Below are 19,221 nucleotides of genomic sequence, written 5' to 3' on the forward strand. Positions count from 1 at the left end.
GGTGGTCATGTCTAATATCCATCCCTGGTCCTTTGGCACCCTGGGACAACTTACGGTGTTCAGAGATGAGAGGCAGTCACTGGAGCCAGGATTTTAAAATCATTGCCTTCACTCTGGAAGTGAGGGAAATGAATGAGACCCAAGTAACTATGAGTGGTGTATTGACTCGGTCTCTAACAGTTTACCCTTCATGCCAATTAAATAGCATACACTCTTATGATATACAAATCTGTTACTAGTAAAAGAGGCCCTGAATTCTATCTCAAGAAAGAAGGAGCAACTACAATCCCTCAGAGTAGAGGTCAATGTCAATATCCTTCAATATAGTCCTTGATGTTACAGGTGATCCTAGAATCAAAGTTGATATTTATCTTATACTTCCTTTACCATTCATTCTAGATTTCAGTCACCTTTGGACAACATTTTTATTCTCACTCATTTGTCTGATGGAGTGATGAGAATTTCATCTCTTGAGGCATAAGACTGTTGATAAGAATTTTCCTACTTCTACCACTCAGTTTTCAAACCTTTAACTTTCACCAGACCCTGTTAAGTCTCTTGCTCTGTAGTTCACTAGGACCTAGACCATTTTGATGTTCCAGAAAACAACATGCTGATTCACTATATTAATGATATACTCATTAGACCAGGGAAGCAGTAAGTGGCATGTGGTCTTATCTACTAAGACACAGGCAAACCAGAGGGTGAGAGATAAAGTTTCAAAGATTCATCCATCTGCAGTTATTTGTGACGTTTTTGTGAGTCTAGGGCTCTGTGACATTAGAGGAAATTCTCCTAATTTATAATACTTGTTACACTTTGAACTTCCAGCCTATAAAAAATGAGGTGTGGTTTTTAGTGGACCACTTGAATTTTAGAGGGCTTGTGGTTACTGTTCTGGTGTTTTTATGTGGTATTTTAGAAGATAACTTGATTTGAGTGAAGCATAGAGAGGGTGCTACATGATATTGCAGCCTACCACTTAGGTATATAATGCAGCAGATCTGATGGTAATAAATATATCTGAGGTAGGTAAGGATGCTAGGCAGAGTTTTAAGGGATTCTCTACAACCAGAAGTTGTATAGATAGAGAGAGGTGGAAAAGACAAAGGCCTGGTTGAAAGTTTGGCATGGTGTAGCGCCACTATGGAAAATTAACTACTATCTCATTGCAGTGCCCCCTCTCTCCCTGGGATGACCAGGGTTTTGGTGATGGGAAATATTCCGAATAGGCAAAGATACAAGCAATACACTTAGTTATCCAATATGTATGTCTGATGTGTGGAAATACTCTAAATTCTGTGCTGTGGTAGAGAACTCTGCCATGAGGTCGATGGCCTGAAAAGAATAATGCAAGAAGCTTAGGGCTAAGGAGTTCTAGGGAAAATACATATGGATTATTTAGAACACTTTAGTAAGGGCTGGGTTGGAGACTACAGAAAGAGTAAATCATGATTATTCTCCCTACCATGGGAAAGGGGAAGCCATGGAGATGGATGGTTATTCTTACTGATTCAAGCAGCCAGCATTATAGTAGAGAAAGATAGAATCTTCCATTCTAAGCAATTCTGAATATTAAATTTGCTCTGGATATAGATTTGGGCTCTCCTGTTCTCAATTCACACTTTTTTCCAAGAACTAAGTAAACTATACCACCTATACACTGAAGACCCCCAAATTCAGTATTTGGGATCATTGGAAAGGCGGCCGTATTTTCATAGAAGATAGTGATGGAGCAGACAAGGATGTAGGAGGACTGTGAAAAAAATGTACAAACTTGGAGGCCAGTCAAGAAATGTGAGTATTTTAAAAAGGAAAAAGAGTTCAACTGTATTGAATGTTGTTGCTAGATCAAATAAATTTAGATATCAGATCTTAACAAAGCAAAGTCATTTGAAGTGTTAGGTGCAAAGCACACATAGAGGTTGGTTAAAAAGTGAGTAGGTATGTAGGTGAAGGCATCCTGAATCCACTAAGAATTTTACAAATAATTTTCCATTTTCTAGCAATTTTTTTTTTACATTTTACACATTGACATCAAGCATAATTTTGCCATATCTTAAATGATGACTGCTAATCTACTTCTTTTTTGTTTTACTAAAACCATTTACCCTTTTATCTCCTTCACTCCTTACTTCACTGACTTTTGATCTAAAAAAATAAAAGTGAATATATCATGAGGCTTGACCTATTGCCATTTTCCTACTCTATTAATCTCTCTACTTTCTTATCCTGTCACTATAGATCCACTGACTAACCAAAAAAAAAAAAAAATGCAAGTAACTAATTAAGATAGTGTGTCTATCATTTTACCTCTTATTATTTCTTTGTATCTTCATAGTAATCCTATAGGAATATCATTTCTTTTACTCTCATTTTACAGATGAATAACCTGACACTCAAAGTCACAAAATACGGAAGTGGTAGAAGTGGGTTTGAAACCCATTCATTCTGATTCGATACTTGTTTTTTGATCACAGCTCTCTATTAAACCCTCACCAATCATTTGAACTACCCTTCTGTTCAAATTCCTCATACCTTAAAGCTTCCCATGAATTAGCTATTGAAAGATGTCATTAATATAGAGTAACCTCTATGTCACTTCTATCCTCTTTCTCAGCTCTTGACCTTGCCTTGTACTTCACTAGAATTATTAGGGTCAGAAGACACAAGATAGGTATTTTCTTTGTCAATCACATAGTATTTTTTATTCAGAAACTCAACTACATGCTTCCTTTTCCTCAGTTCCAAAGGCTGGGTGCTCATTTCTTTTGCAAGGTTATATCAACTGTCTCTGCATTGGATTCTATCTTCTTCCATCTGTTTCAGTACTGAAATATTGCCCTATATTTAGGACTTTCTCTCTTCTACATTTTTAGTTCTCTTATCAGTTGCTCTTTTCTCTGTATGTATAAAAATACTTAAGTATTTCCCATAGTGGTTAAAAAATAAATCAACAACAACAACAAAAATATTCTCAAACCTGTGTACTCCTATAACTATTTATTGAAATAAAGAAATATCTAAAGCTGCCTAGTAAATGTAGTCATAATCAATGCCAAGATATATCCAAAGTGAAATTATTAGACCTTTTGAATAAAGAAAGAGTCTTAGCATACTCAAGACAAAATAATAATAATAATTTATTGAACTACTATGTGTGTGTACCCAGTTTATTCCTTATCATTCCATTGTGTGACTGTAGCAAAATCTGTGTATTCATTCTATTACTGATGGACATTAGGGTTGTTTCCATTTTTTGGCTACATTATATGTAGCGTTGATACCAATAGTTTTGTTCAAAGTTTTAGGTAAATATGTATAGTAATTTCTATAAATAGGTTGCTTATCTAACAGTGGAATTGTTGGGTAATATGGAATAATATTGTTCGGTTTTAGTACAATACTGACAGTTTTCCAAAATAGTTGGGTCAATGAACACTAGATGTTCAGTTGTTCCATAAAATTGCCAACACTTGATATTGTTTTTCTTTTCATTTTACCTGTTCTGTTGAGTGTGAAAGATTTCTTAAATTCAGAAACCAGTAAGCATAGAGGAAAAAAATATACAAGTTTACCTACATAAAATAAAGATGTTCTACTTATCAAGAGACACCTTTAAGAGTCTAAAAAGGCAAGCTTCAGCATGGGAAAATATATTTGCAATTCATATATTTGTAAGATACACATAAATATTTACTAAGAAATTGAATAAATTTGAATTTATTCAAATAAATTTCTATGAATAAATCATAGAAAAAAATGAACAAAACACTTGAACAGGGCTTTTACAAACAAAGGTATCCAAATAACCAATACATATATGAAAAGGTGCTTAACTTCCCTAGATGCTGGGGAAAAGGCAAAATAACACTTTATACCAATCAGAATGGCTAATCTGGAATATATTTTCTTTTGTTTCTACTAAGTTTCTGGAGTGATACCAATTAGTCATATCTTTAACTTTTTGAGTTTGTATTTCCTTGACTCTATGAGTAACGTAAATTTAAAACCCAAATCCTACAAAAGAGCAGAATTACCGTATATGATTTTTCACGAGAGCTTGCCTTGCATTCTCCATCTAGCATTCAGGCCATTTTGGAAGATTTCTGTCATGTAAACACATGTACTTTTTATTTCCTGCTGATTTTTCCATAAAGGTATAACCCTTTCAAAGTCCCAGTTTCATCCAAAATATCGATTCCAGCTGACCATCTTGTGTCAGTACAAAATATTGTCTCCTATTCCCTCTAAGGCTATCCAACCTTGGGATCTGGGATAAATATACCATCATAGGCCTTCAGGGAAGCCTTGGTTTCAGGGGCAGTTTACTTGTCTGACTTTCCACTTATTTTCACTGTCAGCCTCCTACCTCCTGGTTTGGAACTAAAAATGTTAGCAGTTGGATTTGAGCCTGAGCTGAACGTTTCTGCATATCATACAGACTGAAAACATGTCTGAAGATCAAATTGCTGCATGAGAATATGTAGAATGAGGAGAGACTATAAGCTAGAAAAAAAAATCTACTGGAATGTTCACATTTAAGAGGCAAATGGAGAAAAATTAACAAAGGTGAAAAAGAAAGAGTAGAAGAAATTTAAAGTAGGAAGTTTTCCCAAGATGTTTGTTAATGAAGAAAAGGAGAGAAACAGTATGATAATTCATGTGAGGTTTGCTAATAAGCAGGATTTTGGTTAATTTGATAAGACAAACATGAGCAACTGCTGACGAGGAGGATTCTTTTTGAAGGAGAAATATGGAGGAATTTCTGAAATATGGAGGAATAAATATTCCAAGATTGAGTCATTGTAAAATGTCTCTCTTTAAGGAATGATGTCGGATCTATATGATTGATATCTGACTGACATTTTACAACATTTCCATGTATGGAACAGTATGGATCATTGACCAAATAAGTTGTTCCAACTTTAAACAGAAAGTTTTCTTAGTCCTACCAGTTCATAGAGATCATATTACTCATCTCTACTCCACTGAAGAAAGCCATTGCCAATATTTGCATATCTAAAGGATTATTTGACCATATGCCTCTCTTATAACCCTAAGCTTGCTCTCCTCCAAAAAATGGCAAGATTATTTCTCCAATTAATTAATTGATAAATTTGTCAGCTTCTCTCTTTTTCTTCTCCTTTTGTTCTCTTCAATTCCCAAAACTGTGCCATCTGCTATGCACAAAAAATTTTGCTAATATTAGCTATCTACTACTGGTGGCTACTTATGCATAGCTACTCTCCAAAAATTTCATGCTAAGCCATGCCAAGGATACATTTATATATTTTTTTAATTTGCTTTGCAAGTGTATTCAATATGTCCTTATTGTTAAATAAAGTGGACATTTTTCAACCCTCATTTTCTTTGGACTCTGAAAATTTTTCATATCTATCGCATAACATTTTCATAGTTATATATGTACTTCCAATGCTGCCCATATTACTCAGTTTTGTGTTCTGGATTCTCCTTCCCTAACTGTATTCCAATGCTGAGGTTGCTCATCTAACCTTGAGACATCTCTTCTTAAGAAAGTCATACATTCCCAGATGTTTAAATGGTGATGATAGTGACGGCAATAATAGCTAACATTCGTGAATATGTATAAAACTCTAGACGTATGACAAGTGTCTTGCATATAATATCTCATTGAATTTCCACAATAATCCTCTAAGATCAATGTCAAGAGGTGCCACTGCAATCCCGCTTTTGCAGGTGAAGAAACTGAGGTATAATCCTTTGATTAGGAAAATTGTTTGTAAATGGTCAAGCTTTTAAACCCAATTTATCTAGTACCTCTGCTTGTCTATAAGCCCATTGTACTCAGATACTTTCTTTATAGCCCAGAAATCTTATTTTTTCTACTTGGTAATATCTTGCAGACAATTGGACAGCTCCACTCAAATCTTACTTGTCCCAAACTTAACTTGTGATATTATTCCATCAAAATCTCTCCTATTCCTGAATCTCTTTCTTAGTAAATGGATTGACATTCCATTAATACAGTTATCGCACAAGACACCTTTGCCCACCTGTCACAAAGCACCAAAAATTCTTTATTCTCCCTCCTACATTATTTATTTTCTCCATTTCTACTGTCACCTCTTTCCAGCTGCCACTGTCTTTCTGTTAACTGCTGAAATGACCCTTAACTTGTTGATCTGAATTCCTTTTTTTTTTCTTGCTTTCCAATCCAGTATTCAGACTGCAAAGGAAACAGTTTACAGAAACACGAACTCATCCTACTGTTATCACATGTAAGGTATTTCCACAATTTCTCTTTTCTACTTAATAAAACTGCAAACTAAGAATAATTTCAGGTTTTTTTTTTTTCTTGATATGATCCCTTCCTACTCTTTTAAGCTCATTCCATAGCAGTCTCTTCCTCTCTTTATATTCATGTTGAACTTTCTTTTTCAGGAGGCCTGGGCTCTAGAAAGTTTTTCATCTGTTAGGAGAGTCTTTGCTTGCTTCCAAATGCACCTTACCCTGTGTTGTGTTATACCTCCATGTGGTATATTTTCTTGGCATATTTTGACTTTGCTTAGAAGAGAGTAGGAAATTTGCCACGTGTTCAAGACACAACTTGTTTCAGCCCAATCCTAGAAAATGTGCAATTTCCATGCGTATGTAAAGTAGGGAGGAAATACATGGCTAGCCTAAGGTAAATTGGACAAAACAATTACAAAGTAAACTGACAGAAAGAGGGCCGAACACTGATCTCCCCAGTTCTTTTTAGGGGGAGTGTATTTTTCTCTTGACCATATGTTTTCATAGATGTTAATGATGTGCTTTCCCTTGTTCTTCTTCTCTTCATCCTTCACCTCCTCTGTCTTCTCTTTCTTCTCCATTTCTTCTTATTTTCCATTTGAACTAATTTCTTTAAAAAATTCACGACATTTCTCTTCAATATATGTAGAGGAAATCTGAAATTCATTGAGAAAGAATTTAGGGACATTGAAATAGCTCCCACCACTCACACTGGAGGTCTCAATACAAAGAACTTATCTGATATCAATGGATTTTTAATGTTTTGTATGAAAATTAAAAACTTGATTCTCTCCATGCCCTTTTCCCTTTATCTGTCTTCAATTTCTACAGAAGAGTGAATCTATGAAGATTTCTCTTTAGTCTCTGATATTAGTTTCATTTCACTCACATTTGTGTTTGGCTATGCTCATCACTTTACAAATTATTGTCATTAATTAAATTTTATTTCATGTAAAATAATATACAATGATATTTTTATTTCTTTTACTTTAACTTTCCCACCTCCTCTTGCCGTACACTGTAAGATACTCTCTCATTCTACCCATTATGCCAACAATATATTCTTCCAAAGTCTTAATGGAAAAATGTATCATTAAAACACTTTATTACCGTTATGCAAAAAACATTGTAGGACCTTAAGCAACAAGCCACTATACATAGTCTTCATACTGAATTAAGCTGCATTTTGACAGGAAAAAATAAAAGAAAAAGAATTTCCTTAAGATAGCGAGAGATGTCGTTCCCTTCAGACCTGCTCTACAGTTTTCAGTGGGGAAGGATTTTATTCTCCAGCATGGACTTTGACATTCTTTCTACACCAGCTTTTCAGTTGAGATGATAGTACTAGATGTTTGGGGAAGTAAGTTTACTGATGGGAAATACATTTATATGCAAACCTATGCCTCCCCCCAGCCCCGCCTCTTTACATTAAAGAAAATCTCACTAAAAGGGGCTTTTTGGCAAAGAGTAAGGAAAATTCTGGTTTTTGATCATCAAACTTGATATATTGATCAATATTTGAAAAGACAGCTTAAATGATTCAAAATTTGCATATGTTTATACAGGATACGTACCTCACCTTTGGCACTCAAAGTGACAGTTAAGGAGATTAGCAAAGAATAAGTGCTTGGAATGCAGTTAAATGCAGCATAAATGGATCCTTTTCTATAACAGTTTTAATGGTTACTTAACCTACATATGACTCCATTTCTCCTACAGAAAAATAGGGATAATATTGATCATTCATAAAACTTTTTAATATGTTACCCCATTAATCTCCTATTGTTTTGTATAACCCAGAGAGAGAAGAGCTCTAGACAAAATACAGAGGCTGTGATGCTGGCACTCAATTTTAGATACAGAAACTGATATACCCAAAGGCTTGAGCTACTGCAATTTAAAGCTGTTACAGGAGTTGCAATCTTTCACAACAAGCTGAAACTAAATAACCTGGACTTTTGCCTCACTAAGTTACTTAAAAATATAATACACTAGTATATAAGGACACACCAAAGCAATCAATATTTTATGAAATTGCTGGACTGTAATATGGATTTTGAACAGTATTAATGTTAAATGCATTAACTTTAATGAGGAACTTAGAAATGGTCTCTTAATAACCTTATTGGGATATGACTACTTTTAAATGGCTTTTACTTTGTCCTTGGAATTCATATGATGCATGTGACAGTGGCTTGTTTAGTGTTAACAGAGGATTAGATGAAGGAAATTAATTAAAGCTTCCTAGCAACGTTTTCCCCTTGAGCTATTCAGTATGCTAAAGTGGTGTGACAGGGTACCATCCTTTCTCTAAATCTACTCATTAAATAACTCAATTGAGTTTAAACACACATCCTTTTTTAAAAAAATTAGACCATAATTTTTCTCCTTGTCTTTCTAACCTGACCCCTTCGAGCCGCTGCCACCTCTGTGATTTGTAATTACCTTTTAGCTTCTAATAATAGGATGGTCACAAAGTGTGTCCATGTGTTTCAGAGTCCACCAATTCACTTCTTGAGACCTGTCTTCAATTGAGATGACAAATTTAAATAGGTTAGGGACATTTGTTTAACTAATCCCCTGGACAAATAAGTATCTAGAATGATTTCCTATATTAGATGAAATACAAGTCTATAAATCTTTTTAAACACTGCTCATGCCGCACTTGAATACTTGGAATAATAATCATTTTTCAATTTTATGTTTTAGAAATAAATAGATCTATTTCGGCTTTAAATTCTCACAAATTGTGATTTTCTCTGTTTTTAAGACATTGTTATAAATGTATTAATTCTTAGCTATTAAAAACTATTACTTATAATACAAAATAAAAATAATATTTACCAGTATTTATTGTTTGTGGATTTTTTTTTGTGTGTGGATTTTTTGATTATAGCTATTTTGACTGGTGTGAGGTAATATCTCATTATATCGATAGTTTTGATCTGCATTTCTCTAATAATTAGCAATGTTGAATATCTTTTCATGTGCCTCTTGGCCATCTGTATATCTTCTTTGGGGAAATATCTATTTAGGTCTTCTGCGCATTTTTTGTTTGGGTTGTTTGTTTTGATGATATTAAACCACATGAGTTGCTTGTAAATTTTGCAGACTAATCCCTTGTTGGTCACATCATTTGCAAATATTTTCTCCCATTCTGTGGGTTGTCTTTTCATTTTGTTTATGGTTTCCTTTGCTGTGCAAAAACTTTTGAATTTAATTAGGTCCCATTTCTTTATTTTTGTTTTTATTTCCATTACTCTGGGAGACGGATCAAAAAAGATATTGCTGCAATTTATGTCAGAGAGTGTTCTGCCTATGTTTTCCTTTAAGAGTTTTATAGTTTATGGTCTCACATTTAGGTCTTTAATCTATTTTGACCTTATTTTTGTGTATGGCATTAAAGAATGTTCTAATTTCATTTTTTTACATGTAGCTGTCCAGTTTTCCTAGCACCATTTATTGAAGACACTGTCTTTCCCCCATTGTATAGTCTTGCCTCCTTTGTCGTAGATTAATTGACCATAGGTGTGTGGGTTTATTTCTGGGCTTTCTATCCTATTCCATTGTCCTATATTTCTATTTTTGTGCCAGTACCATACTGTTTTGATGACTATAGATTTGTAGTATAATCTGAAGTCAGGGAGCCTGATTCCTCCAGCACCGTTTTTCTTTCTCTAGATTGCTTTGGCTATTCAGGGTCTTTTGTGTCTCCATACAAATTTTAAAATCCACAAACAATAAATGCTGGAGAGGGTGTGGAGAGAAGGGAACCCTCCTACACTTTTGGTGGGAATGTGAATTGGTACAGCCACTATGGAAAACAGTATGAAGTTTCCTTAAAAAACTAAAAATAGAGCTACCATATGATCTTGCAATCTCACTCCTGGGCATACATCCAGAGAAGAACATGGTCTGAAAGGATATATGCACCCTAATGTTCATTGCAGCACTGTTTGCAATAGCCAAGACATGGAAACAACCTAAATGTCCATCGACAGAGGAATGGATAAAGAAGATGTTGTACGTATATACAATGGAATATTACTCAGCCATTAAAAAGAATGAAATCATGCCATTTGCAACAACATGGATGGACCTAGAGATTGTCATACTGAGTGAAGTAAGTCAGACAGAGAAAGAGAAATATTGTATTATATACCTTATATGCGAAATCTAAAAACAAATGAGACAAATGAACTTATTTACAAAATAGAAACAGACTCACAGACTTAGAGAACAAACTTATGGCTACCGGGGGGAAGGGTGGGGGGAAGGAATGGTTAGGGAGTGTGGGATTGACATGTACACACTGCTGTATTTAAAATGGATAACCAACAAGGACCTACTGTATAGCACAGGGAAATCTGCTCAATATTATGTAACAACCTAAAAGGGAAAAGAATTTGAAAAAGAATAGATACATGTATATGTATAACTGAACCACTTTGCTGTACACCTGAAACTAACACAACATTGTTAATCAACTATACTCCAGGGAATTCTCTCATGGCCCAGTGGTTAGGGCTCTGCACTTTCACTGACTAGGGCCTGGGTTCAATCCCTTGTCAGGGAACTAAAATCCCACAAGCCGCATGGTGTGGCAAAAAAACAAAACAAAACAAAAAACTATACTCCAATATTAAATGAAAAGTTAAAAAAAAATATTCACAAAGGAAAACTTTATCTTCTTGGAAAAAAGGGAACATTTGACTATAACAATGACATATGAAAAGTAAAGTAGAATATAATATATCTTTTGAGTTGTATTAAATTTGATGTTTTCAGGTAAACAAGTACAAAATCCAGAGTTCCTTATTTTCTAATCTCGGTCATATAAAAAGCTCAAGCTTTAAAATGTTATGATACCTCCTCTTTTGATGTCAGGGATGAAGATAAAAAGCTATCCCTCTAAAATTAGGGTTAGACTGTGCAGTCTTTCTTCTTTTTCTCATCAAGATATTATTCTTCTACACACAATTTCGATGAGGAAAACCAACCTGGATAAAGGAACATGACTTCTGTTTAAAATAATTATTTAGGAAATCAGAAATAGATGGTCAATAGCATGGTTGAATTAAAAACACTCTGTTCAAAATAGAAATAAAATGTGTTCACACAGATAAATATAACTGTATTTTAAATATCAATATTATAATTAAACATGTACTCTATGTGCACACAGGCATATGTGCACTTTCATACACACACACACACACACACACACACACACAAGGACTGTTTATCCAAATTGTTAACGTACTTTGCTGATTGCATTGTGGTAATAACTCTGAGAAAGCCAGTGTTATTATTCCTCATTAAATTGGACTATATCATCTGAAAGTAAAAAACATAAAGCTGATCACATTGACAAATTTTACTAATTTAAAACACTGATACACCAATATAAAAAGCCACTGTTTATATGGTTAGCACATTTGTTAATCCATTATTTTAATCATTATAGGATTGACAGTTTCATTCTTCTGCAAGCCAGACACATTCGATTTTTGAATCAACCCTTCTAATAACTCAGATGTCTAAGATTAAACATTTAAAATAAGTTACAATGCAAATTTGACCAAGTGAAATGCATTTGGTGTGTTTCAGGATCATAACAATTAAGAGATGATAGCTATTGTTCTAAAATAAAATTCTATGAATGTAATATTTAATGAGATTCAGAAATATTATAACACATTCACGTAAAATTTTACTCCATCATTAGTGAGAAGCATAGTAATTCAACTGTCTTAAAGCATGTACATAACATTTTATTGCTGAAAGGATCAGAAACTTTTAAATTCTCACTGTGCATTGTAATGAAAGTTGTATTTACCTAACTAAAAATGTGAACTGCAAAATTGCAAGATTTCCTGTAGGAAAATATAATACCAGTTTCTTTGTGGAGTTTTTGATACATTGGTAAAGAGTATAATTACAATTGCAAACAATTATTTTGCTTGGACATTAAAAATAAAATAGTTTACCTAAATAGCAAATAATAGGAGTTTTGTCTTAATTAAATCACCTAGAAGTTCTGTCCTTGTAGTGTCTTTTTTTTTTTTTTTTTTTTGTGGTACGCGGGCCTCTCACCGTTGTGGCCTCTCCCGTTGCGGAGCACAGGCTCCGGACGCGCAGGCTCAGCGGCCACGGCTCACGGGCCTAGCCGCCCCGCGGCATGTGAGATCTTCCCGCACCGGGGCACGAGCTCGTGTCCCCTGCATTGGCAAGCGGACTCTCAACCACTGCGCCACCAGGGAAGCCCTCCTTGTAGTGTCTTTTAAATAGAATGAATCTCAAAATAATTCCAATGAATAAAGATAATGTCTTATGACTTTCAAGTGCACCATTTCTAGTAAAATTCAGGTAATACGTTGGCAGCTGGTAGGAAGCTCCAAACACAGAAGTATTTCCACAGGGTTTGTTTAGATTTAGGTGGATTTCCTACAGTCACTGTGATTTTAATTCATCAGTCCTCTACAGTGGGATTTCTGAATATATAATCTGTACAGCATTTTCATCAGAATCAGCAGGAGTGCTTATTTCAAATGTGAATTCCTAGGTCCCATCAGAGACCAAATGAATCAAAATCTAGGTGACAGAGCATGCATTTGCATTTTAATGATTTGTCCAAGTGATCCTCATGCACATTAAGTTTGAGAACGCATGTGCACCCTTAAATCCAAGTAAAGAATGTATGAAATATATATCAAGTAGTTCACAGAGTTGTTCGGTGAGCAAATGCTGTAAAATAAAACAAATAGTTTATATAATCTGACAATTATAACCTATTTCACAAACTTTAAGTACAAATGAGGAAGATTAAAAGGCTCAGAGTGTGCCAAGGTCACAGACCTCTTAGCCTTGGTGATTTTCAAGCTTGCCTGAAGAGTCCCCAGGAGGACTACAGGTACACTATAGATAACAATGTCACAATACAATCTACTGAATGAGAATCTCTTGGGGCAGAGGTCTGATAATCATTACGTTTAGCTATCTAGTCTGGTGACATTTATCATTAAGGAAGTTTGGAATATACTTCCTTGAGCATTCCCAGGCTGACACTACAAAACACTCATAATAATCTGAATTGCTAGTGTGGCATTATAGCCTTAGTTAGCCCAATCACTTTAATTTATGTCTCTAATATCTATTAACACCCTATATGCCATTACTTTTTACTTCAAAGGATTGGCTTAATACCGACATCTTATTACTGTTTTTACCTAGGATTGTTTTTAATGAATTATCATTAATGTACTCAATATTTGTACAATCTAATCTGTGAGCTGTCTGATATAATTTTCCTACATGAATTTTCAAAAGTTTCACTGCATGTACAAATGCATTAATAGCATTTGTATTGAGAGTAGTTAGGGGAAATTGTCATATCTTATAATTTGACGAGGTGTGATCAGTAGTGATTTTTTCTCTAAATATTCACTTCCATATATTTTTCTATATATTTTCTATAAATTCAATATCTTGAAATATGTGTATATATTATGGCGTGAGACAAACAAGCTTAGAAATGACTACTCTTATCAACACTCACATAAGTATATTGATTCAAGGCTTATAATTTTAAAAACGTCATAATGAATACAAGTGAAAACAGAAAAAGTAAAATCAGTCATCTCTCAGTTAAGAAAACATTTATACAACTGTTTAAAAATAACTGTAAAATTCAGTTGTATATATTCATTACTATACATGTAAAACCAAAAACTCAGTTCCTTAAAAGATTCTCCTTCAAGAATAATCTGTAGTTTAGAGTGGCTTAAATGTCCAGCTTCCTTGCCTGTTCTTTGCCAGTGTTTTCTGTGCTGGGAAGCAGAGAATGCAAAGGGCAGCACCGTATTCTGGTCCTGCAAGAGAAACAGAATGGTAAGATTTGGGAGATACAAGCTGCACTAATTATGTCACAGAGACTAGAACAGCAGTGATTTTTCCCCCATTATTAGTATTTTATATCAGTAGAATCTATTTAATATATTCAATAATTCTATTATTTCTAAGACCTTCCACAAAAGGGCATTACAATCCTTTTAGTTTATTGCAAACATATATATTTTTTAAAGTGGATTCACTTTCTTTATTTTTTGGCTGCGCTGCAGGATTTGTCAGAAGACAAACAGTAAGTTGTGAGCTCCATTTTGCCCAACTACTTTTTTCTTCACACCCTGGAGAATCTGGTGTCTGGAACTGTAGAGACATCATCATGTTACCACCCCTTCTCCTCTCAGGTTGAATCCACTGTGACAGAACACTCATGTCCTTAAGAGGCAAGGCCTAGCAAATAGCCTCTCACAAATCCACTGAACATCACAATGTCCTGTTTGATAAATTCTGTTGCTGCTTCAATTATATTGCTGATTTCAGGTGCTGCTTTATTTGCTCATTTCTGAATCAGGTCTTCCTGCTTTCTTTATATCTTTTATCAACTCTGTCTCAGTTGATTTGCACATAGTTACTTTGACTGGTAAATCTGAAGAAGATGGCCAGCAGCCTACTGTTGCTGTAAGTTTTCCAACTTTCTGGAACAAAAATCCTGCACAATGGCCAGTGCAATCTGGATGGCTACTGAGTATTGTTCTACCGGAAGTGCCAAACTATGGCCAAACATAGATTCTACCAGCGGTGTCTTCATGTATACTGAGTTAGGTCCAATATGAATCATCATCACTTTCATATTCAGGTGAGAGAGATCCCATCTAGACTGGCCTGGCCTTGGAATCCAGAACCAAGTGAAGAGGACTCAGCTGTCAAAGGGGGGCAAAGAGGGCCTGGGGTTGGAAGAAAGGGTCATAGACGCAGAAGTAAGCACTTCATGAAAACTAAGCAAATGGTATTTCTAGGTAAATCAGTCTTTCTGTGCTGGACTAATTAAAAGAACTTCACAGCTCTCTATCCCCAAGCTTTCTCACCCTCTGGAATTGAGGGCTTTTACTGCTTCCCCCATTATTTTTTTAATTAAGTAATGAATAGTATTTTATTATTATTATTATTTTTGGCTGCATGGCATGGCATACATGATCTTTCCTCCCTGACCAGGGATTGAACCTGTGCTCCCTGAAGTAGAAGCATGGAGTCTTCACCACTGGACCCCCAAGTAAGTCCCTGAAGAGTATTTTATAGATAAGAAAACTTTAGCCTCAGCGGGATAAATTTGAGGACAGTTCCAACAGCTAGTTTCCCAGAGATGCACTTGAAGTGGTCCTTACAGTTTTTGCAAACTAGAATACCTGATAGTGTTTATCAGTGCAACACGTCAGGTGCAGTGTAAAGGTATGGGTACTGAAAAAGTAATATTGACCCTAACTATGCATTCACACACAGGCATTTACAGATTTTTACCCAGTCTTTGAATTAAAAGATAGATTCTCTGAGTCTGATCAATGTCAGCCTCTTGAGATGCACTAAAATGAAATTCAGAAAAAGTTGAATAACTTAAACTACTCTGGAGTTACAGATAACTGAAGTAGAAAGCCTCTTAAGCAATGTGAGAGAAGAAAAAAAGGGGCAAAAATCTACCTACTAGCTTGGTTTGTAGAACTCATGTTTTTAGGAGTTGGGAGAAAAGAAACTTTGGAGCAGGTGTTTCATGTGACAGATCATTAGATCTGTTATCTAGGTCTGTATTAGATCTGTATAGTATCTATTGAGATACTACAGATGAGGAAAGATGTTAAGTGTATTTGCTTTGTATCATCAATGGAGATTTTTTGCTGCCTCTGAAAGCTTGCTGTCAAGATTTAATTTAATATTTAATTAATTTCCTCTCTGCCGATCTGTGATTTCCCTTAATGCCATTTCCTTAATGCCATTTCCCTTAATGCCATTTCCTTTTCTAGAGAGATCACAGATTACTGTAAATTATTTGTGTTCAGTGAGGATGGGCATAACGGTAGTAATAATGAGAACAAGAATAGTGACTGGCCATTTATACATAAAATGAATTCTGTTAGAAACACCTATAAATATTGTACCAGCGTTATTAATTGGCTTAATAAGATCAATTGGCATAATAAGATCTAAGTTGTTTATTATAAATAAAATGAATAAAAATTCACTAGTCAGCAATAGATATTAGTATTTTTCTTTTTTAAAAATCTCTTCTTTGCTAGCCCTAAATGCTTTATTTCTTAGGGGTCTAATGTTGACTTCACTAGTCTTGGTGGAGTTACCAGCTTGTGGCTGAATCACGCTCACTCTAGTATTCAGACATGGTTTGACACATCTAAATTAGGGTGAGGAAGATTATTCCAGAATATCGAGGCTCTCTTTTGTCAGGAATTGGGGGATGGGGACTTATTCTGAATAAAGAGGAAGTGAAGACTGGAAAGGTTACTTGGTCAACAGAGAGAAAAGATTAGCCTGAAAATAGAAACTGTCATTCCCAACATTCTCAAGCTCAGACTGCATCAACATATGAATACTTGGCACTAAGTAAATGGTTATAAAAAAACACATGTAATTCCCAGTCTGTAATCTACCAGTGACATTAAAAAATAAGATACCACCACTGGTGATGATGTAAGTGTTGTTTTCGAGAAGGGCTGCTAGTACAGCTTATGATAGCATCTTAATAAACAAAATATTAGTTTTGAGTTGTAATGAGGATTAAAACTTAGATTGAGAATCAAGCTTCTCTGCATATATGTATGTATAAGGAAAATCTATTTTTCCTTAAAACACCTGCATTGTATCACTTTAGAGGTAAAGGATGGTTTTCTCCCTTCTTAAATCTCCTCTTGATAAATATATTTTCATTGGAAGATGTTTTAAGTAGTCCCTCATCTAAGTGGAAAGATTACAGGTACCATAACAGGGAATCTTCAAGAATATAAGGAAAATATTTTAGTCCGAATCAGTTCTTACATGAGATGATATCAAGTCACTAGTTAATTTCTAGAAAGAATAAATGCCATGGGCATAGAAAAATAGGAACTGATGAATAAGAAAGGCAATCTTCATCAAGGTTTGTTTCTTGGAATATGTATAGCTAGAGCCTGTATGACACTTTTCGTTTTATTTTAATTGCTAATACAATTTTTCTATATTTTAAAAATTGATATTGTTCATATTAAGAACATTTATTTGAAATGTCTTACAAAGCATTCTAACACATCCTGAAACAGTGTAGTTTTTCTTTAGCTGCTGTACTACCTCTCTACCCTCCCTCAATAAAACACACAAAACACCTTACTACAACCTTAATACTTTAAAATTTTTTTAAAAACTCTAAAATTACAGCTCAAATAATTATTTAACCAATAAAAATAACATTATTTTATGAGACTCATTTTAGGGAGTATTAGTTATTATCTTGTAATTCTACATTTTTTCTCATTCTTCCCTTCCATTTTATTTCCGCTCCTCTTTTAGCATACCTTCATACGTCTGTCATCATTTTGCTCACGAGAAAAAAAGGTGGCATTTTTAAATATCAAGTAATATGTGTTATAGCTTTGCTAAACATTTCACCACCAGTTTGTTGCAAGAGATTTATAAATCAGATTTTCATTAAAAAGGAGAAAGAATCAACACCATATGTTGTGCTAAATCCTATGCAGCTGCTGCTACAGCAGCTTAATAATGTGTGAACTAGAAGGCATTCAGTACTCTGTATGATATACAGGACTGTAACTTCTTTCAAATGTTGTGATTTTTTTTTAATATTAAGATTAAAATCTAAGAAAACATGGTAAAATGGAATAACTTAGAAGTGTTAACATTTATTTTATAGAAAAGAGAGTTGCTAAATGGGTATCTATAACTGAAATTAAAATACCCAAGTACTCTTGAAATTGAAATAGAAAAGCAGGCTCAAACAAAAATGTTGTATATTAATGCAGCTCCTCTTGTAATCTGAACTTCATTGCAATGTACTTTTGCCTAAATATCCATCTAGTTGGCATTTTTATTACAATTCTGCAAATGGAAAGAGAGCAAATGAACCATTTACTGCCTTTATTTTCTAAGTATAATCATGTTTCTGTTTTCCATTCAATGATAGCCAACTCTTTTCCACTCCAACATAAAACATTCTTGAGTGTTAATGATCAGTTATGGTAAGAGGTTGATATCGTACCCCATGCTCATTTATATTACAATGTACAGAATGTCAGAATCAGTTATTTATAAACTTTAGTTGAGAGGTCAGGAAATAATACCCTAATGTAAAACTGTGCATATTTTAAATAATATTTATGGGCCAACCACATATGAGATATAAACACTACCCTACATATACATCTTAAATTTATTAGATTTGAAGTAACAACACTGAAGGAGGAAAATCATTTTTAAAAGCACCATAAAGCAAGACAGTAATTTTCTTCTTAAGTGTGCTTTTTTTAGATTTGTTTTTTATTGAGGTAATGTCAGTTTATGACATTATGTAAGTTCCATGTGTACAACATGGTATTATCTACTTCTGCATACTTTTCAACATGTTCACCACCAAAAATGTAGTTTCTGTCCATCACCATACAGCTGATCCCATTAAATGTGCATCTGCACATGGAAATTACATGCTTCTCTTTCATTGAAAAGAAACACCTCATGATAATGATGATTAATTTTCCTATGTTAATATAAATTTGCATTATTTCTGCATGTATCATGATAGAACAGAATGAGTTCATGAATTAGTGTGAAAAAATGTTTCCTTGCTATAGAAATAAGACAGGTGGCTATTTTCCATCTAGTATAAGGACATTATAAGAGCAATCTATAGACCAATATTCTTAATGAATATAGACAAAGAATGTTCAAAAAATACTCGGAAAAAATGCATCCAACAATATATAAAAAATGAATATATATATTCATTTATATATATAAAATGAATCCAAAAAATGAATATATATATTCATTTATATATATAAAATGAATCCAAATATATAAAAAATGAATCCAACAATATATAAAAATAAG

At 34.1% G+C, this 19,221-nt stretch overlaps 1 protein-coding gene and 1 pseudogene across 1 annotated transcript in view; one reads left to right on the plus strand and one right to left on the minus strand.

Moving 5' to 3' along the window:
- Positions 1-19,221, plus strand: part of LOC149743874 (uncharacterized) — a 119,431-nt gene that overhangs the window by 60,297 nt on the left and 39,913 nt on the right. The window lies entirely within an intron of this gene.
- Positions 13,476-16,449, minus strand: LOC149743875 (FUN14 domain-containing protein 1 pseudogene; annotated as a pseudogene).

The sequence above is a fragment of the Delphinapterus leucas genome, unplaced genomic scaffold (genome assembly GCF_059928025.1).
Source record: "Delphinapterus leucas isolate spDelLeu-1000000601 "Yukka" unplaced genomic scaffold, BTC_Dleu_Yukka2 spDelLeu_asBTCV2_sq62, whole genome shotgun sequence".
NCBI classification, from domain to species: domain Eukaryota; kingdom Metazoa; phylum Chordata; class Mammalia; order Artiodactyla; family Monodontidae; genus Delphinapterus; species Delphinapterus leucas.